At 49.5% G+C, this 22,162-nt stretch overlaps 1 protein-coding gene across 2 annotated transcripts in view; it reads right to left on the bottom strand.

Annotated features, from left to right (window-relative positions):
• Nucleotides 1-7,661, bottom strand: part of ANK1 (ankyrin 1) — a 179,047-nt gene extending 171,386 nt beyond the window's left edge. For both annotated transcript variants that reach the window (XM_087418573.1, XM_087418572.1), the window contains exon 1: nucleotides 7,447-7,661. The gene's annotated coding sequence lies outside the window, so the exon portion shown is untranslated. The remainder of the gene's footprint in view (nucleotides 1-7,446) is intronic.
• Between the last annotated feature and the right edge of the window lie 14,501 nt (nucleotides 7,662-22,162).

Genomic DNA, 22,162 nt, shown 5'->3' on the forward strand with positions numbered 1-22,162 from the left:
GCTTAGCTTATGTAACTGCCTGATCTAACTTTGAATCTAGATTAAAACTTGAATCTTCTGATATCCATCCACCTCAGCTTGGCCCCCAATTCCACCGAGCCAACCAGGAGGCCAAATAACACTTCCAACTGAACGGTCTGCATTACCTAACTGTCTGGAGACCCAGAAAGGATACATTGTTAGAGCAAACATTCTATTTGACAAGCACCTTCTGCTTTTCTAAAGTGCCTTTGTATACAATCATCCACTGGATCCTCACGATAATGCTGAGAAGATGGGGGGACATGATAAGGACCTTGGAGCCACTTGCTCCTCAAAGTGCAGCCTTTGGGCCAGCAGCATCAGCAGTGCCTGGGAGCATTTGAAAAATGCAGAACTCTGGGCCCTACCCTAGACCTACCACTCAGAATCTGCATTTTAACAAGATTCCCGGGCAGTGGTGTGCACACTGTAAGTGAGAAGCACTACTCTAGTATCTGGAGCTCAGAGACTATTTTTATTCATCTCTGTATTCCCAATTGCAGGGTCAGTTAATGGCTGATACCCAAGAAATGTTAGTTGAACAGACGATAGACAGACAGACAGACAGACAGATAGGCAGATGCCTGGACAATTAAATAAATAAACGAGATGCATTGTGATGGGACACAAAAATGTCTAGTGATCAAAGTCACAAAGACGTGGACGACAAGAATCCAGGTCATCTCTAGACTCATTCACTTTCCACTTTTTATTTCAAGGTGAAGAAAGTGGGCTCCAAAGCCTAATAGGAGTCCCCCCCTTTAGAATGTGCTTGAGTGGAGGAAGATATATAACCAACCACACTGCAGAGATGCCATCCATCCTCTTTTGGCCAACATTTCAGATCACTGGGTCATGTTTAGAGAGTATTTTTCACAGTCCGGTTCAATTAAAGACACCACTTTATGTACGGAGAAACCAACAGATTCACTGTGATGTGTTTGTTTTTCAACCACCACGTTGGAAATTAAATCATTCTGAGTGCAAGAAGTCAGAAGGAAGGTCTCTGCCTACCCAAGATAACAGGCTCTATTTTTATAAAAGTGAACACGACAATACTTTGGACGATCTGCATCCAGACTTGACTCTGAGTGCATTCTGCTGCCCAGACACATCCTTCTCCTCCTTTCCCCTGGCATCCGCTAGAACGTGAAATGCATTGACCCAAAAGGGCAGAGCTTCACTCAGAACCTGCCCTTGCCAAATAGAAAATCCTCCAGCTCCTGGCTCCTGCACATCCACCTTCTGTCGTATCCAATTCATCACCTGCTGTAGGAGAGGCTGGGAGACTGCAGTCTCCAGGGATTCAGAATCATGAGAGTCTGACTTGAGAGCTTCAAAGAGCTTTGAGAGATCTTCTGACTCATACTCCCTCCTGAACGCATGTGAAATTCTAATGTCAACGACCCAGGACAAAGCCTTCTCCTGATCAGAAGTCCATGGATGAAATTTCCTTTGGGAATGTGTTTTCTGTTCCTGTAAATTGGAAGCCCCAACGCTGTTTTGAGTCACAGACACCTGTGAGAAACCGATGAGAGCTATGGCCCCTCTCCCTCTCCCAGGGAAAACACACATAAACACACTTCTTGCTTTCAATTTCAAGGGAACTTCTTGAGAGCTATTCATAGAGTCTCTAGGGTCCAGAAATTCTAGGTCAATAATCCGTGATACAAATGCAAGATTTCAGCCTTTGCTCTGGTCTTCTAAACACGACTGTGCCTCCTCTAATGTTAATACCAATAGGAGTTATTTTAAATCTTTTGCCTAAACGTGACTCAAAGATTAGAGAGGAGAGGCTGTATACAGAGTGGAAACCACACGGGTTATGATGATAAAAATCTGGGTTTGAGTCCAATTCTTCATTTAATAGCTCTGTGTCCTTGACAAAGCCACTTAATCTCTCTGAATCTCATTTTCTCATCTGAAAAACAGGAATTATAATACTACTTCATAGAGCTGTCAGATAACGCATGAAAAGTGACTGCTACATATTGTGCCTTGCTGCTTAATAAATATTATTTGATTGTCCCTCCCTCTTTTTTCCTTTCCCTTAATGAGAACTGACAGATTCCCCAAGCAAGCTTCTTACCCTGACATACTCTGAATCCCCTCTTTGACTCGTTCCTTTGTGTTAAGACATTGATGGGCTCTGTTAAAAATCCACCTGGGCCAAGGGGGTAACACCCAAATCATTCCTCAAGAAACAGTTGTGTAGCACTTCTTTCCATCTGCCAGCCACTGGGGGAGGAGCTGTGGGATGTTCCTCAAGTCGTCTCAAGTCCCGCTGGTGAAATGAGTATAACCCGACAAAAAGACAGTAAGGCCACAGCTCGTGGATACCCAGTGCCAGGTGAGCCACTCAGATGATCAGTGTTGATGTTGAGAGGCCTCTGAGGGCTTGGTGACCAAGAGCCTGGGCTCAGAAGTCAGGCAGATCTAGGTTTGAATTCTGCTCCTTCTACTTATCATCTATAATATACAGGGCAAGTCCAGCTTAGTCTCCTTGTCTGAAAAAACAAGCAAAGAATAGCAATAATAAAACCTACTTCACAGTGTGGTTCTGCAGATTGAATGACATGCTTATGTAAAAGGCCTCGCATAGGATGCGACTTTCAGAGCACTTAATAATTAAGGCTGTTCTCATTCCTATGCAGACTGTGGTTGATGGAGAAGGAATCCGGAGGAGGGTGGCTAATGGGCACCCAAGAATAGAGAAACAGAAGTGGGGGGGGGAGTGAGAACAGGAGCAGGAGCAGAAGGGCTCCCATCAACCTTGCCCACTGTCATCACTGAAGTTATCCATCCAAACTGGGCAGGCCTCGGTGGCCCAATGTGGGGGTCTCTGAGGCCCCAAGGTGCACTATGAGAACCTAGAACCAGGAAGCAGGTATGCATGCACAATGGGAAAGGGAGTTCCCCTGCTCTGGGGGTGGGAAGACAATGAGGCCCAAAAACACCAATGGGAATTTTTCCAGGCTTGGCCCTCTGACAAGAGTTGAGTTTCTTAAATTCAAATTGCTTTAGTGGCTACTTTTTTGACAGTTACAGACTATGTGCTCAATAAATCCTTATCGATTGATTGATTTCTTCCTTGGCTAATGTTGCCAGGTATGAAACTATCTGTGCAGTGTCTCCAGCCCAGGGTTATGAACTGCTCATCTCCCAACATCTCAGGGGCTGAGGTGTTATGAATCCCAGCAGGGCCTTGGTGGCTGCAACAGCAAAAGGCAGCCTGACAGGTGAACTCTGGCCCCAACCAGCTAGAGGAATCAATGTGTCACAGTCCAGATTCTCTAGAAAACTGCCAATCCTCTGACTGACCTCAGCCGCCAAGGGCTCAATCTCACTAAAGAAGGGACAATGAGGAGGTAGACATGGTCAGAGAGAAGGATCTGGAGCAAGGACACCTCCCTCCTGACACCTACCATCAGCAAATGAGACAAGACAGATACAGACAGAATCTGCTCAAATATTTATGACATAAAAGAGGGAGGAGACAACCAGGGCAGGGGAAAGGGAAGCCTATATTCTAGATGGATACTTTAAAATTTTGCTAAGTCTCCAAGGCCCAGAGGAGCCAGATCATTAAAATCCTGTCTTTGCGGGCCAAGAATAGCTCAAGATTTATGCCCCATGTTGGACAGTCTGCCGCCGCCTGGATGCTGCTCCTGAGCAAGTAGCACAATCTCACCACGGCTTAGACCCACTCCACTCCTGGGGTTCCCAGGCAAAAGGACCCCAATCTATGAAGGGGCGAGATCAGCCCTGTCCAAGGAAACGGGGCAGTCAAGGAACAGTCAAGGCCAAATCTAACACCCTTTGTAAAAATGTAGCCGGGACAAAACAACGAACCCCCAAGAATGCACTCATGAGACACCCAGATGCTAAGGGTCTCCCTCAAGGCTGTGGGTTGAGGTGAAAACTCTAGCTGTGTGACAGGAACAGGTTACTCAACCTTTCTGAACCTCAGGTTCCTCATCTGCAAAATGAAAGTAATAAAAGTACCTATCTCATATGACTGTTGTGAAGATTAACACAGGGAATGTTCACAGGACAGTGCCTGGAACCGAATAAGCATTCAACAGGAATTGTTGTTTCTAAGGCAGGCACCTCTCCAAACACGGGGAAAATCAAGTAAGTGAAGGCACCTACAACTAAAAGAACATTCTCCAGGAGCTAGTCCTCTTAGGGGTGCTGGGTGAGGGGGCAAAGGAGAAACTGTTAGGGGTGAGGCAGGCCCTCGGAGCACCTCTCCTAATGTTCCTAGAGCAACATCTAAGGTCAGATAAACGGGTTTCAAACCAGGCTGCAATGCTGCCAACAAAAGACTATGTAAAGCAGGTCAAAGAGTCTCCAGCAGTTCGTGGATAGAGCAACTGCTGCTTCTAGAAAGCCCCCTGCTGTGTGAACCTCAGAACTGCTTCCTCCTAGAAACACTGGCATGAGTGACGGTAACACTCACAAGCTCCCCAAACCGTGACTTAGCGGGGAAATCAACAGGAGCCCAGGCCTTCGCGTGGGGCTGCCAAGGGGGGCTGTCTGGGCAGCATATTCTTGGAGGAGGCAGACGGACAGGTACCACCCCTCGGCTGGTGTTAACTCTCAAGAGGCACAACAACCATGAGCACTGGGTAGAGCTCTCCCTCCGACGTGCTTGTAGTTGATGATCACATTCTATAGGATGCAGAGTTCTGCAGAGTCCCTCACATAATCCTAGAGAGTAGCATTTCCCAAAGTGTATTCTGTGGAAACTAGTACTATAACACACCCCATTATCAAAGGGTTCCATGGTCAAAGGCGTTTGGGAACACCATGGAATATAACCCATATTGTACTTTTGCAATGCACAAAGTAAAGACACTGAGAAGTCCTGCAGTAAAGAAATGCCAAACTTGTCTGAGCATGGAACTGTGTTTTGTTTTTGGTGGAACACCACAGGGCACACTTTGGTAAGCCCACTTTAGAGCTCTGCTGCAGAAGAGAAAGCCTGGTTGGGAGTCCCCACTCTGCTGCTAATTCAGCCGTTAGTTCTTGCTCAGTGCTTTCACTTTCTCGTCTCCAGGACTCCATGCTCATGGTCTGCGGGACCTCACCAAGGCCATCAGAGACAGCCAGGGCTACACCGGACATTGTGGCAGAAATGAATGCAGGAGCAAACCCAGGCCCTCTGGACAGATGGCCACACAGAGGAGATGCTCAAGAACTGGCATCTGGAAGGACTTGAGGGAAAGGGAGTTTCTCAGCCTCTCCCTGGAATACTGCTGCCCTTGCTAAATCTGAAAGGAGACTCATTTTACTTTATTAGTTTGCCTTCTTAGAAAAATCATCATAATCTCACCAGCTAAAGGTAATTTCAAAACTGTGTACAACTTGGTGACTGTCCTGCCCAGCATTTTTGGTATGCAAATATTTCTTTTCTGACCAAAATTACACAATACAATATGTACTGCTTGGTCATTTGTTTTTACTAACATATATTAATATATGCATTTTATTGTGCATATTAAAACATAATGAACATTAAAAATGTTTGCTTTTGATAATGTTCATAGAATTTTAGCTTTTGGTAGGTTAACGCCCTGGCTGGAGTAGTTGATAAACATTCTGAGCATTACCCTTGTCAGGAAGGTATTATCAACCCCATTTTTCAGATGAAGCAACTGAAGCCCAGGAAGGTGCCATAGGAAGGCCACTGAAGTCGTGAGAGGTGCACTGGGGGCTAGAGCTGAGGTCTCCTACCTCCTGGAGCTGAGGTCTCCTACCTCCTGGAACAGCAAATATTCTTTCTTTCAGGCTGTTCCTACAAGTCTTGGGACTGAAAAAGCATCAAAGGTCAGTTCGTATTTGTTCTTATTAGATAACGCTAGGAGCTAGGAATGAATCGGCTTCGTGTTAAGTGCTTCCTTTAAATTTTACAGTACCATTTCCTCCAAAAGCCAAATAGAATATTATTTCTCCCATTGGAATACATATGAAGAAGTCTACTAAGGTTTCCTTATTTAAATGCCCAGGACACCTTTCGGTGGCCACAAGGGGCCGTGGACAATCTCTCCTGCAGAGACAAGCTGCTCACGTCTATGCACGGGGAGCTGCTGGAGCCCCTCAGCCCCAGTGGCTCTGAAGGAACCTGCATGATCCCCGCAGCCCTCCCCACCCATTGCTCCTCGTTCCTTGTGAAACCGCCTCACAGCAGAGCACAGGATTTACTGTCTGGTAACCATGCTTGGGCCGCACTGTAAACAACAGCAAACCACAACCACTTTTGCCACCATTATTGCATAGTAAATAAAACTAATGGAAGAATTTAAGGAAAATTAAGCACTGCAGAGAGCACAGAGACAGTGAAGCAGAAGGGGAGAATGATCACTCCAACCACCTCACCAACACAACTACTCTCGGTCACTGAGCCCGTGGATGGGGGCATGTGTGCAGAGCAATCCAGGACTGCTGACTGACGTCTCCCTCTGCCTTCTTCCAGCGGCCCCACAGCTCCCCTGATCAAAGCTGTGTGCGTGTGAAGGCCAACACCTGGATTTTTATAAAGGGTTTCCTAATAAACATTCTACATCCCAAGCAACTCAGCTTATCCCTCCAGGAAAGGTGCATCTCGGGTGTGGAGTGTTGACCAGCCTGATAAGAGGATGACAAGAAGGGAATCCAGAGGTAACCAACAGCCTCCCTCAGTCTGCAAGCCCTTCTAGGAAGCCTTGTGCCTTCAGGAACCCAGGACATGAGCCCCATTCCTGCCAACCCAACTGCCGCCTGTCTGTGCGTCTTGGGGTGACTGGCTGCCGACATCATCCGGGCTGTGTTCCTAAGATCCTCTGGCTTCCCAAAGACTCCCTGAGCCTCAGATCAATGGGCACAAACAGCCTAAGGCACCCAGTTTGGATTCACAAGCACAAATGCCTGAGTTAGCGTTAGCTGGGGCAGCAAACTTTGTGTTTTAGCTTTGGCAAAAAAAAACAAACTCGTAAGTCAACTGAAGACTCGAAAGTGAGGGTTAGCAGATTTCACTCCCATAGATTAAAACATTAAAAACTTGGCCAGGAGGCCCAGAGGATTTGCTCTTTTGTAGGAACAATTGCATATTGTGAGGGAACCACTGAGTTGCTATAAACCCCACATTTTCAGGGGCTCTGTTAACTCTGCTGGCGTCCCAGGCCTACGTTCTCTGAGTTTGAGGAGGGACTTGAAACAACTGTCTAAACTCGATGGTCAAAAGTCGATGGTCTCCTCAAAACAACAGGTTTTGCAGGGCCTGCCCTGGGCTGAGCTGGGTCTTCCTCCATCTTTATTCCTAGCGAGGTGCCCGGTCCATACAAGATGCTCAACAAATCCCACCTGAGCACATAATGAAGCGCAAGTTGGCCCCTGCCACGCCCAGCACAGCGCACCTCAGAGCTGGGCTCAGCGCCTACTCACTGAACGAACAAGTGAACGGCCTCCTCACTGTCTGCCCCAGCTGTGGTCCGCGCCGCAGCGTCGCCCAAAGCCGCAGCCCCGGGCCCGCGCCCAAGTCCTCCTCGGCGCCACATCCACGCACGCCACTGGCTGCCGGGGCAGGGGACGCCGGGACACCTCGGGCGCGACGCGTCCGCAAGGGAACTCAACTTTCTCACCGCCACCTACCCACTGCCGGTCCCCGCACTCAGGGACCCCCGCTTCCGGTCCTCCCCACGCAGCGGCCCCCACTTCCGGTCCTCCCCGCACAGTGACGGCATGCCCGGTCCACACAGCCTGGGGTCCTCCCTGCCTCTCAGCCCCCAGGGGCAGTCGTTCTAGGGCCTGGGAAGTAGTTCCCACATCAATGCCCTCTTCTCCATCACCTCCGCGGCTTCCCTCGGGCGCTCCTCGTGCCCAGCTGGATCGTTTTACCACGTCTCATTGCCTCCAGGCTCTCGTCGTTACTCTCTCCCCTGTCCCTGCACCTATCCCCAAAGCTACTGTCCACCTTAATCCCAGAAAATCTTTCTGAAATGCGAATGTGAGAGGCCTCTCGATGCTCTCCAATACCCCTGCCTTCCACGCTGCTGCATGCCGGGCGACTGCCCTCAGCTCTCACCTCTCCTCCACCGCGACACGGGCTCCATCAGAATCGGAAGGAGCTCTGCTGACACCCCTTCAGTGCAGGGGTCTGGAGGCTTCCCTCTCTTTTCTTACATTTCCTTTTCAAATACACAGGGCCACCCAGTGATAACCTGTGTTCTCTTTGGTCTTAGGATATCATGCCTTCGCCTTTTCCCAAACGTAATTCTCTTTTCTTTTTAATTGTGGTAAAATATACATTACGTAAAATTTACCATCTTAACTATTTTTAAGTGTTCGGTTCAGTGGCATTAAGTACATTCACATCGTCATGTTGCCATCACCACCATCCATCCACAGAACTGTTTTCGTCTCACAAAACAAACTCTGCACTCATTAAATAATGACTTCCCATTCCCTCTCCTCCAGCCCCTGGCCACCACCATTCTACTCTCTGTCTCTATGAATCTGACTACACTAGGTAACTCATGTAAGTGGAATTATACAGTATTTGTCCCTTAATGACTAGCTTATTTCACTTTGCATAATGTCCTCAAGGTTCATCCATGTTGTAGCATGTGTCAGACTGTCCTTCCTTTTTAAGGCTAAATAATATCCTATTGTATGTATATACCACATTTAGTTTATCCATTCATCCATCAGTGGACACTTAATTTGCTTCCACATTTTGGCCATTGTGAATAATGCTGCTATGAAGATGGATAGACAAATAGCTATTCGAGACCATGCTTTTAACTGGGGGATATACCCAGAAGTGGAATTGCTGGATGACATGGTAATTCTGTTGAATTTTTTGAGGAACCACCATACTGTTTTCCATCCTAATGTAATTTTTACATCCATCTCATCAATTGATTCTGAGCACGGGGGAGGACAGACCCCAACACCCGGAGAAGCAGCTAAGGTGCAAGTTGCTAAAAGTTGATTAAGAGGCCCTAGAAAGAGACCTCTCAGGACAAGAGTCTCTGAGAGAAGTGTGAGTGCCGGACTACCACTCACATCTCTAATAGTGCTCCTCTCCCCTCCTGTCTTACGATGGGCTTGTTCCAGTGTTGGAAACTGGGAGGCAGCTGTGAAGTACTGCAAAGTGAGAAGATATTTGCTCATAAATCAGCCACTTGAGAGCTAAGTGGAAGATGCTCATGCCCTGGTGTCTAGCTGATGTCATAACATCAATAAAAATCTCTCACTATGCTGTAAGCCAGGCCTAAGGAACAAAGGTCCTGAAAAGGGGGATACTGAACCTGGCAGCCCCCTCCCGGTGCTCTCCATTCCAGCCACAGTGAATGAGCCGCAGCTCCCAAACATGCCATGTCCTCCCTCCAGGTCTTTGCACGTGCTGTTCCCCCACCCTGCAGCCACCCATCAGTCTCCTATTTATGCTCGAGGATTCCATTCAAGCATCGCCTTCTCAGGGAGCCTTCCTGGCCCCCAGGCACAGCCCTCCTCTGTGCTCCAAGCAGCCTGGCACATCTCCATCGCTACACTGCTTGGTTTTCTTTTTCATCACCCTCACTGAACTGTGTATTCCTTTGTTGAAATGATAGTGTTTCTCATCTCTGTATCCTCAGTACCTAGCATGGGACTGGGAACACAGTTGAAGCCCTGCAAATATTTCTGGACTGATGAATGATATTTCCAAAACAGGTTTTGATGACAACAGCATTGGTAGTAGTACTAAGATAGGGTTTCTCTACCTTGGCACTACTGACATTTGGGGCTGGATCATTCTTTGCTGTGGCCTGTCCTGTGCATTGTAGGCTGCTGAGCAGCATCCCTGGCCTCCACCCACTGGACGCCAGTAGCACCCTTCCTCCCACTTGTAACAACCTAAATGTTTCCAGACTTTGCCAAATGTCCCCTTTGGGAGGTGGGGGCAAAATCACTCCCAGTTCAGAACCTCTGCACCAAGATGATGTGCAATTATTCAGGCAGGGTTTGTCCTCTTGGGGACCTTCTCAAAGTGCAAGGCCTCAATGCAGATTCCAAACAATGTATGAAATCTCATCAGAAATATTCACAACATTTATTATCATCTTGTCAATGATTTATAACTTTATATATCTTATGAATAATTAAGAAATGTGCCTGGGAATGTCTTCCAACAGATCATTTGGTAGGAATCTTAAATCATTTGCCATAAGATATTGACCCTGGTCTCATTCATTATTTACAAACCTCACTCAAGCCTGGGATGAGGAGATGCCGCATCAAAATGGTTCCGTCCAGAATCTTTCTTAAAGAGCTTAGAAAGTTTGCGGGGAGGGGAGCAAAGTCCCTGGAACAAAAGTTTATCATGGCCATTTAAACTTTCAGATGGGAGATGTTTCACCCAAGGTCTGTTGAACAAAAGGCAGAGGAGAGGGGAGAAAGAACAGGAAGGCCCAGGATCTCAGCACCCAGGGAAAGCAGGTCCTAATCAGAGAGAGGCAGGGAGAACATTCACCTAAAATCATCTCATAGCCTTGAGAGAGATTAAATGAGATGAGAGGAGCAGAGTGCTCAGCACAGACATGACACGTGGGGGAAGCTCTATCCAGAATGCTCTCCTTTGTGAATCTTTCTGTGCTGAGAAAGGAGGGGAAAGAATCACAAACCCAGAGCAGGGAGGTATCAGAAAATGAGTTGTTCCTAATCTGATCTGTAAAACTATGTGGTTGGACTAGATTATTCCCCCAGTCCCTTCCATCTCTCAAGACTAGCAGGAGCCCCCACCCCCAAGCCATCTTTAAGGTGTCAGGCAGGGAGGTGAGGGCTGTGTTTCCTGAACTTTATTGAACAGAAGAATCATCAGGGATCTTGCTTAAAATGCAGATTTGGGGACCCCATCCTCAGAGATCTTAATTAGTCCTTCTGAGCAGGACCCAGGTGCTGCATTTTTTACCACGGACCCTGAGCACTGACGCGGGTAAGACAAGGACCATGCTGAGAAACGCCACCCTAAGTAGGAGAGCAGCCCAAGAGCCAGCAGAGGCTGCACCCACAGAGGCCTGCCCGTGCTCTCCAACACCTGGCTGCTCTGTGGCTATGCTCAGCTAACACAAGATTTCGATTCAGTGACACCACACACAGCTGATGTTCAGTCAAAATGGTAACTAGCAGTTACCTGCATTTTCCATATTGCTGCAAATCCAAATGTTCAATACTTGAGCAATAACGTTGGTCTCTTGGTGAAGTAGCTCTCTATCTTTAGTGTAGAGAAGACTTACCTAAGAAGAAAGGATTAAAAATACAGATTCTTGAGATCTACCCCTAGAGAATCCAACTCAGGAGACTGAGGCGGGCAGGACCCTGTGATTTTAACACGTGCTCTAGACAGCTAGGATTCAGGTGGTCGGAAGACCATGCTGCAAGAAACACTAACACAGGAGCCAGGGGTTAGCCTCTTGCTAACCCCTGGCTCCACGGATCATGGAAGTTGCTACACAAAAAATTTTAGGTGCTCGGCAAGGCTGCCAGAGGCCTGAGAAACATGTGGCCTTGAGCAAGAGCATCAATGAGAGGCCCATTTCTCGGGACGATGAGCAGACACAAGTTCTAAAGAAAGTCAGTGAAATAAATTCTGAGCCCGCCCAGAGTTGAGCTGAAAGAAGCTGGGCGGGGAGTGGGCCTGCACACACACCCGCTGGATCCCTGGGGCTCAGGAGCAGCAGCCCAAGTTCATGCCCACAGAGCTTTTGGTCCTGTTGGCCATGCTCTGGCCAGGGCACCTGGGTCTGCATCCCGGTGGTGCACATGGCGAGTGGCACAGGGGGCAGTGAGTCGGTGCCTCCACTTGGTGAGAGCTCCTTCCAAAATCAAGGACAAGCTGCTTCGCTGCTTTCCTGGCTTGTGCATGACCACGTGGCCTGTCTGCCTCTTCCTATCCTTTTCTCTCGCTGTCCTCCAAACTCAGGCTCCAGCTAGTCACTGTCCTCAAGAAGTGGTCCTCTCTCTGCAGCCCCCATGTCCAATGGAGCAAGTCCATCTGTCTCCTCCTGGACCACGCACGCATCAAGGCCAGCCTCCCACCAGGCAGGGCCCTGATCCAAAAGGCCCTCTGCTACCAGCACCCTCTCCCCAGGAGCTTCAGTGGAGACCAGGACCTGTCTACTCAGACCAACATGGCCCTTAACATAACCCTTGTACTGTTCTCTGATTCATTTATGAGTCTGAATCTTCTCTCCCCAACTGGATTGGAACCACTGAAGGACAGGGCTATGGACACGCCCTCCTAACTTCCCTACGGAATCCAGGCAGGGGCTGGATCCACAGCAGGCGCTTCAACAAATCCTTACTGACTTGACCTGCTCCCCTTCCCTTTTCCAACCAATCACTGACACAAGCAGCCAAGACTAAGGCAGCACGCAGTGGAAAGTGGAAGGAGAGGGAACTTTGGTGTGGACTGCCGGGTCCTCATTCCAGCTCCACCTCTACTGTGCAGTCTGTGGCCAGTTACCTAACCTCCCTGATTCGCTCATCATAAAAACGGGGATGAAAACTCAACAACAAAACAGAGAACTTGATTCAAAAATGGGCAAAGGACTTGAATAGACATTTCTCCAAAGAAGATACATGAATATGGCTAATAAGCACATGAAAAGAAGCCCAACATCACTAATCATTAGGGAAATGCAAATACAAACCACAGTGAGAAACCACCTCACACCCATCAGGATGGCTACTATCAAAAAAAAACAGAAAATAACAAGGTTGGCAAGAATGTAGAGAAATTGGAACCTTTGTGCATTGTTGGTTGGAATGTAAAACAGTACAGCTGCTGTGGAAAACAGTCTGGAGGTTCCTCAAAAAATTAAAAATAGAACTACCAAATGATCCACTAATTCTACTTCTCGGTATGTCCCCAAAAGAGCTGAAATCAGGGACTCAAACAGATATTTGTCCACCATGTTCATAGCAGCATTATTCACAATAGCTACAATGTGGAAGCCCACCACGCGTCTTGACAGATGAATGGATGCACAAAATGCGGTGTATACATACCATGGAATGTTAGTCTTAAAAAGGAAGGACATTCTGACTTATGGTACAACATAGATGAACTCTGAGGACATTATGCTAAGTGAAATAAGCCAGTCATGGAAAGACAAATACTGCAAGACTCTATTTATATGAGGTACCTAGGGTAGTCAAAGTCATAGAGACAGAAAGTAGAATGGTGGTTTCAGGGGCTGGAGGGATGGGAAATAGATAGTTGTTATTTAATAGGTACAGAGTTTCAATTTTGCAAGATGAAAAGAGTTATGGGATGGATGGTGGTGATGGCAGTACAACAATGTATTTAATACCACTGAACTGTACACTTAAAAATGGTTAAGATGGTAAATTTTATGTTACGTTATGTTACCACAATAAAAAAAAAAAGAAAAAAAAAACGGGGACAGCATAGATGTTCTCATAAAAATTAAATGAGATGATGTGAAAGTATCTGGCACACACTAAATGTTTCCTTCCCCTCACTCTCTTCCCCTCCTTTCCTCTGGTCATAGAAATACACTCACTCACACATCACAGTTCCAGCAGGGGAGACACGGAGTGTGGTGGCAAGCCCACCGGCCTGGGATTCAGGCTGCCGGTGTTCTACCGCAGGGGTGCCCCTCTCAGAGCTTCAGTGTCCTCATCAGTAAATGACAGTCCAGAGAGTCTCTGATTCCAGAGCCCAGGACAGTCCAAGAACAGTCAAGGATTTCTGGGTGACACTGTCCACAGCTTGCAACCTCCAAGGCACACAAGTTTGGCACATGCCTACCCATGTGTTATTGGTTGAGTTGTGTCCCCCAAAAAGATACACTGAAGTCCCAACCACTAGTACCTCAGACTGTGACCTTATTTGGAAATCAGGTCTTTATAGAGGTAATCAAGTGAAAATGAGGTCATTAGGGTGGGGTCTGACCCAATATGACTGGTGCCCTTATACAGAGGGGAAATGTGGACGCAGAGACAGACACGCACACAGGGAGAACATCATGGGAACGTGAAGGCAGAGATGAGGGAGGTGCGTCTACAAGCCAAGGAACACTCAAGATGGCCAGCAAACCACCAGAAGCCAGGAGAGAGGCCTGGAACAGATTCTCCCTCACAGCCCTCAGAAGGAACCGACTCTGCTAACACCTTGATCTCAGACTTCTAACCTCCAGAACTGAGAAACAATGAATTTCTGTTGTTTAAGCCGCCCAGTGTGTGGCACTTCGTTATGGCAGCCTTAGCAAGCTAACACAGCATGCATCAAGAGCCCTGGTAGAAGCCGTGTGTTGGAAATCTGTGAGGCTCCACGGAGCTGCAGTACCTGCCACGGAGCAGAGGGCAGGGCTGTGCTTGCCGGGGAGGCAGGAATCTTGGAGAGCCCAGTGCAAGCAGCCCCTGAAGCCCCTCCCAAGGATCCCGGCTTGGGAGGACAGCCCCCTGGTGTGGGAGAGGGGAGGGTCTGTGAGAGGCACCCACACACCAGATGACAGGGGCTCAGCAGCCCCCGAGGGGTTTATTATTTATAAGCTGGCGTCATCACTTTGCTCAGTCTAACTCACTTCAGAGAGTCTTTAATATTTCAGAAACAGATGAGCCCGGCATTGCCCGAGCTATTCGGAGTCTTAGTCACATAGAACACTTCCTCCAAAAAGATGCTGCAAGATGACTTCGAGTGAAACATCTCACTGGTCATGCAGAGGGAAGAGCCAACACTGGAGGCTTGGCACCCCACACAGAGCTTGAACACAGCAGCCAAAAGCGGCACAGCTAAGAGGCCTGGTCGCCACAAGCCCAGACATCACTCCTCTATCCCCCACCCCCTGCCTGCTCTGCTCCATTCTCATTTGCCTCTCCGTGCCAGGCACTGGGCCAAGCCCTCTGTGCACAGTATCCCACTGACTCCTCCAAGGCTGCTAGTTCCCCCATTTCAGAGGGAAAGAAACTCGGGTCCAAAGAAGTTCGATAACATGACAGAAGCCACACAGGTGATGACTGGAAGCCAGGATTCTAATCCAGCTCTAATTCCAAAAGCCCCAGCTTTCCCCGACTAACTAAGCCATATTTCTGGAAGGTCATTGCAGGTGAAGGTCACGGTGAGAGCAAAGGTCCAGGGTCACAGACCAGAGAGCCATGGGATAGGGGCTGCTGATGCATGATCAGTGCGCCTGGGGTGTGTGCCAAGTGGGGTGGGGGCACTTGCTTTATAATCGTCAACCTGGATTATAAAGGGAGTTGAATATGAAAAAAAAGAAAGTGGTATATCTGCAGAAAGGCTTGATAGAGCCTTTGCAAGATGAGAGGTCTGCCTAGGTCTTTTCCTGGAATGATCTTTAAGAGCTTGGCCAAGGTCTCCCTTCCCACACAGCCTCCCACTGCCCTGACCTGAGAAATAGACTGAGGTCCCCAAGTCTGAGAGCACATCCTCCCCACCACCCACCACCGACTGGTGGACTCTGCAGGGCCCACGTCTCTGGAGACAAAGGCAGGGACATTTGCGGCAGAACCACCAGTAACACGGTTTATGGAAACACAGTATTAAACTCGCAATCATTCTCCACTGAAGAAAAATCTCTTGAGCGAGCACACGACAGAGTGGAAGCCTGGAGCTGTCAACGAGAAAAGGGCTTGGTTTTCTGTGGCTCCTCCTTCTGCCTGAGCACCCTGCTCTCTCCCTCCGTTATGATTGGTTTTCTTTGGGAAAAAGTCTCTATTCTATTTAAAAGATTTGATTGATTTAGTCAAAGAAATAAGTGATTAAAATTTCTTCCCCGGTGCCTGAAAGGTTCCTTTAACATCATTCTCTCTAACCAGGTTCAGAGTGCCTCCTCCTAGGAATGGTTTTCTAAGTCATATTTGATCCATCACATCCTGGCAGGGCCACTTTCTCTGTGCGTTACCCACTTTCTCCAGGCTTCATTTGTAAAATTAGGATGATAATATCAACATCCAGAAGTCACACTCTGAGCACTGCCCATACACCAGAGACATAACATTCATGACCTCATGTAATCCTCACGATAACCCTATGAGACAGGTAGTGTTAGTCCCATCTCCATTCTGCAGATAAGAAACTAAGGCTTAAAGAGGTGAACTGGCCCCTAGCTATGAGTGGTGGAGCCAGGATTTGCATCCAAGTTAGTCTTACTCCAAAACTCAAGCAGGAATGCAATGCCCACCCCCAACAAAGGATTAAATTAAATAAGATAGCGCAGACCAGAGCCCTTTGTAAACTGGCAAATGTCAGGCCAAGGTTCACCAATATTTCCAGGGGTGGTGAGGGGCTCCTACCAGACTGGGAGCTCTGGAGCTGAGCCTGTGCCTTGCCTGCTTCAGAGCTGGGAGGCGCTGGACCCCTGAGGCCGTGGATGCTGCAGCCACCCTTCCTGGAGCACCTCATGTCTTTCTTGGAGAAAATCAGGCCACCAGCACAGCAGTGACAACGCGTCTGCCTCATACATTGAGCCAAGAGGTGATGGAAAGAGCACAGCCTGGGGGTCTTGGCTGGGCGAGTTACTCCAGGAGCCAGACAGATCCAGCCAAGCTCAACACCAACACCCACCTGCCCCAACACACACACACACACAGGCTTGTAAGCACTAAGAGACTTTTGGACACACAACAGGAAGGGACATCCTGCAGGTAGGGGGAAGGATAGCTGCATTCTGGAGTGGCTGAGGCATGGGAATTGCACCCTGAACTGTCTACGGGGCACCCTTGTCAGACTGCAGCTACTGAAATACAACTGCCTTCAGAGAAAGGCCCATGGCCACTTATCAAGGACCAGCAGGATGTGGGAAACACCTCTATTTCAGATCTCATTTTTTCTCATATCCACCGTACTTTGTTTCCACTAAATTAAATTTAATTTTGAAAGGCTGCAGTGGGCCCAGGAAAAGGACAATGAGTTAGGGTAAGAAATTTTAGCAAAGTAATAGTGTCCTGAAGCTCACCTGCTCATCTTTGAGGCACACCTGGGTCAGGTGCTTGCCAGGCCCTTCGGCAGGCCTGCTGTGGTGTTGGATAAACACCTATCTCTCTCAGAGTGTACTGGAGAGGGGCAGGAGGCACGGGTGAGTTCCCTCTGCCTTCCTCTTTATCTCCAGGCACAGTGTGCTAATGAGGAGGTGACCACAAATGCCTTTATCGCTCCCTGACTGGTCTAGAACCAAGAAAGTCGTTGAGAGCCTCCGTCACAGCTGTCCCATCTTCAGCACTGGCAAAGAAAAAATTTACAACTGAGAATTTTGCTTTGGCTTCCCCATCTCACTCTGCTTCTCCTTCATGGTCATGACTTCCTGCTTTTAAACTTCCCATTTCTCCTGTAGCACTGACCCTCCATGGGGCTTTTCCTCCAGGTGTTTGCATTTAACCAAGGATGTCTAACTATGAGATGAAAAGTCCCAGCTACAAGACTCTCAGGACAGGTGGTGGGAGTCTGGGTCCAGAGACAAGGCATCTTTCACCCTGGGGCAGAGCCTCAGGACAATCTACTTTAGTCCCTTTATAGAGCCTGGGATGGTGGACAGGAGGGCACAGAGCTGGGCTGGAAGGGACAGTGGGGACAACCAGGCTCCTGTCTTCCTGTCCCTTCTCTCTGCTTTCCTTACTCCAAGCCCTCCTATCCTGGTCCTCCAGCCCCCAGTCACCCAGAAGCTGGGGCTCTGCAGCCCCTTGGTGCACAGTGTCAGCCACGCCAGTCTCCCAGGACTCAGGGCCCAGCCCAGAGGCCGGCAGCGGTGGGCCAAGGCTGAAGAACCTGGGGCAGGGAGCAGGGAGGGGATTGATGCACAGAATAGGTCAGCGTGGTTGAAGACAGAAATCCTCAGCCCTGGGCGTCCAGAAGTCCTTGAGAGAGGGACCACTGGCCTCTCAACACCACGTGTTAGATGCATGACCTACATGCTGACACTGGAGAACTCATAAGGTGGGAAGAGAAAAGCTACAACTGACTTGGCCAGGTAGAGCCTAGACTTGACGCCAGATCCATCCACCTCCCAAATCCCAGCTCTTCCCAACCGGCCATGCAGCCTTGATGCCAAGGCTCCATAGTCAGACACACGTGTACATATAGTAGGTAGACACTTCCAACGTCTGGTTCACTTTGTCTGTCGTGCCAAGTCTTCCATAACTGCTGACTGAACGAGTATCAGTCCACTGGCCCCTCTCCCTAAGCGCTTGCGGAGCGCCGCCACGTGCAGGAAAGCATCCACTTTCCAGGGCAGCTCACCAGTCCACTGCGGGCGCCGTTTCACTCAGGGATAGCAACATCTTTGTTCTTTTTGCTGGGTCTTTAGATGATCTACTGTTGCAAGTCCCCGGGGCTGGCAGGCAGCCGGGCAAGACAAGGGAGGCCAAGGACACCTGCTTGGCCTTCACGACTCGGTTGCGTCCCAGGCTCCCCCGCGGGGCCGGCGCGCGCCCGGGCACATGCACGCGCACGCTCGCTCGCTCCCGGCCTGCCGTCCTCGGGGTTCCGTGGCCCGCGCGCGCCCTGGGGACCTCGGGCCGCTCCTCTCCGCCGGGCGGGAGCCTCCTGCGCCAGGGCCCTCGCCTCGCGCCGGCTGCCCAAATCCAGAAGACCTACTTTGCCGCAGGCAGCGAGCCGCCCGCCCCCAGCCCGGCTCGGCGGGCGCCCAGGGAAGAGTCAGATCCCAGCGCTCGGCGGGGCCTGGGCGCTCCCGGCCGCCCGCACGGACAGCCGCCCACCAGGGCTCCCGCCGAGCTCAGCGCCCCGCGCTCCGCCCCACCCCCGTCCTCGCAGCGCGCCCGCGCGCTCAGCAGCCGCAGCGCCTCTGCCCCGCCCCGACCCGGAGCCCGGCGGGCGCGGAGCCTGCGCCTGGGGCGGGCACGTAGCATTGCCTTGCAACCCCGCAGCCACGGGGGGGGTCGCGGAGGGACTGATGACCTATTTTACAGGTAAGAAGACCTCGGTTTTCGTAGTCTTCAATAGCCGAGGCCTGCCCAACCCCAAACCTTCGCGCTTCCCTCTACACCACTCAGAGGTTCGACTTCCAACCGGAACGCTGAAGAATGCAAGAGGAAACGCCTACAATTCCCTCACCTGATCCTCCTCGGATTGCTAGATTGTATTAAGAAACTAGGATGGCAGGTGTGTTGGGTAATGGTTATCCCTCCCATTTCTGTACTACTTTTTACTTTTCAGAGCAATTTTGCGTAACGTTATATATCATGTTTACGGGAACCATCCATCGGGTTCGGACAGGTTTCATGGAATTTTTTCTTTTCAGTAAAGGCCATTTGATCAGTGTAAAACTAGATGTGATTTAGTGGAAAGGCTCGTATTAAAAAAATTGCAAATCATGGGGCTGACCTGGTGGCACAGCGGTTAAGTGTGGGCGCTCTGCTTAGGCGGCCCAGAGTTGGTAGGTTCTGCTCCTGGGCGTGGACCAACACACTGCTTGTCAAGTCAGGCTATGGCAGCGTCTGATATAAAGTAGAGGAAGATGGGCACTGATGTTAGCCCAGGGCCAATCTTCCTCAGCAAAAAAAAAAAAAAGGCAAATAAAAATCACTTCTGTGTCCAATATTTTAGAAAAACAAAGATATTTTATGGAACTTCCATGCTTGTCATAGCAGGACCCCAGGAAAGGAATCTACCAGGCACAGCACAGGTCAGAAAAATGAGACCCCAGCTGTAGACGTACACACACCCCCTCCGGATCAGTGACCTCCAGGCTGGGGCAGGGAGCAGGGTCATTGGAGAGGCAGGACACCTTGGTCCTGGCGGCTCCCCTGTACTCCTGGCAGAACACCTGTGCTCAGGGTGGCACACCTTTTCTGCAGAGCCAGCAAAATCCCTCCTTTCTAAGCTGTGAGACCTTTGGCAAGTTACTGAATTGCTCTGGGGTCTCAATCTCCTATCTATATCATGAGGCTGATAGCGCCCAGTTGGCAGGAGTGTGGTGAGGAGTCATCACTTCGTTCAATACACAGTATACTCATCAAGCACCCACTGTGTGTCGTGCACTCTTCTAGACTCTGGAAATAGAGTGGTGCACAAGACTGACAAGGTCCCTGGTCTTATGAAATTTATTTTTAATGCAGGGAGGAGGAGACAGATAAACCAGAAATAGGAGAATTCTAGATAATGAAGACAATTAAACAGAATGATGTGATAGAGTGGGTGGGCAGCTGGGTGGGGACTAAGTGGGGAAAGGGTGAGCTGAGACAGACAAAAAGGAGCCAGCTAGTGCGGGGAGGAACAGTGAAGACAGAGATAACTTCACGCCAACAGCCCTGAGCCAGGCAAGTTCGGTGCCTGTGAGGACCGGAACATGGGCCAGCCGGCCACGGCCTGTGAGGGAGAGGCTGAGGCTTGGCTGTAACACTTAGGACCCAGCCTGTGGTCAGTGACCCATGGCACTCCTGGTAGAACACAGTCCACTAAGAGCACATACACTAACACTCTGGAAGGTGCAGAGTCCAGCAGCAGTACCAGACGCCCACTCCCCTGTGGGACCCATTATGAGACCTATAAAATAATCCCAAATGGTATCGGTAGCAATGACAAAAACTAATAGAGAATTTAGTCTGCACAGACCTGGAGAGTAGAGGTGGTTCTGAAGACTTAACCCCACTGGGAAGATGGTACCCAAGACTCACTCTGCATCCCGCCTGATGCTGCAGCCACAGGCAGGGGAGGGCACTTCTGGGCATCTTCAACCTGACCTCCAACCTGAGACTCGTCCCCCGCACGCACATGCACACACCTGCCCTGCAGCCCAGAGACTAAGGTGGAAGGAAGGAGTTGGAGGCTGACCTGCTGGCCTTCTCACCAGAAGCCCCACGGGAATCTCACCTTTAGACAGGTTTTGGGGGGAGTTGTTTATAAAAAGCAGCTCCTCTGGACATCCCAGCTACCGTGGCCAAGATCAAAGCACACTCAAGGTTAACTGGACATAAGAATACAAGCGTGAGCCCATGAAGACAATCTTACGGCCAGGACTGGCTACAAAATTTGCGTGGCCCAGTGCAAAATTAACATACGGTATTAAAAAAGGATGAATAATTTCAGAATGGCCCTAGCAGAGCATTAAAGCAAGGAGAGGACCCTTCTCAGGGCAGGACCCTGTGCAACCACACGGGCTGCTCATGAAGCCAGCCTCACCTACAGCTCAAAAAGAAAAAGCCACAAAGTTTTTAAATTCCAGCACTAGTAGAATGGAAGCCACCTGGAAATCAGACCTGTGTGACCTGGGGCATGTAACTTCACCAACCAGGCCTCGGCTTCCTCATCCAGAAAAACAGGGATCACAAACTCGGGGCTGCTGCCCTGCTGAGTGTGTCGTGAGAGATCAAATGAGATAATGACGGTGGAGGTGCTGGAGTGGCGAGGCACCACACAAATATCAGGGATTACTACTATTCACCAAGCCTGGCACAGCTCTCGGTTTGCTGAAGAACATTGACGTTCCCCAGCAATTAAGTCAAATTAACATAATTCAAACAAAACATCTAATTTTAGCTATGTGTAACAATTCCCCCTCCACAGAACAGACACTGCTGCCTCTCATTTGAGGAGAGCAACGCCAGAAAGATGCAGGAAGGAAACCAAACCATTTGACATAGGCCTCTTACCCAGGCAGGCACCAGATTGCTTCTATTTTCACAACCAAAAGACGTGCTCCTGGATGGCTTGTGTTGCATCCAGCAGCTGATCATCCTGCTGGCCCAGCTCCTCAGAGCTTCCTCCAGCGGCTGAGGAGGACTCAGCGACCACAGCAGCCCCCAGGACCAAAGACACAGCAACACCCCTGCTGGCCTGGGAATCAGAAGCCCTGAGGCTCTCCCAGGGGACCAGTCCTACAGCCTCAGTTTTCCTGTCTGCAAAATAGGAGCAATAATGTCTGTTCTGCCTACCCCTCAAAGGGTTATTAAGAAGTTAGGGATTGGCATCCTGTGTGTGTGTGTGTGTTTACTGTACGCCACCAGGTTCATTCGTTTGACCAACAAGTTCTGAGGCTGCAACCTCTGAGCACAGTCAACCAGCAAAACAAGCATTTAACCCAGGGGTTGGCAAGCTACATCCAGGGCCAGATCCAGCCAGCTGCCAGTTTTTATACAGCCCTCAAGCTGAGAATGGTTTTTACATTTTAAAATGGTTGGG

Source organism: Ceratotherium simum, chromosome 28 (genome assembly GCF_057802395.1).
Source record: "Ceratotherium simum simum isolate JZ-2026a chromosome 28, ASM5780239v1, whole genome shotgun sequence".
NCBI classification, from domain to species: Eukaryota; Metazoa; Chordata; class Mammalia; order Perissodactyla; family Rhinocerotidae; genus Ceratotherium; species Ceratotherium simum.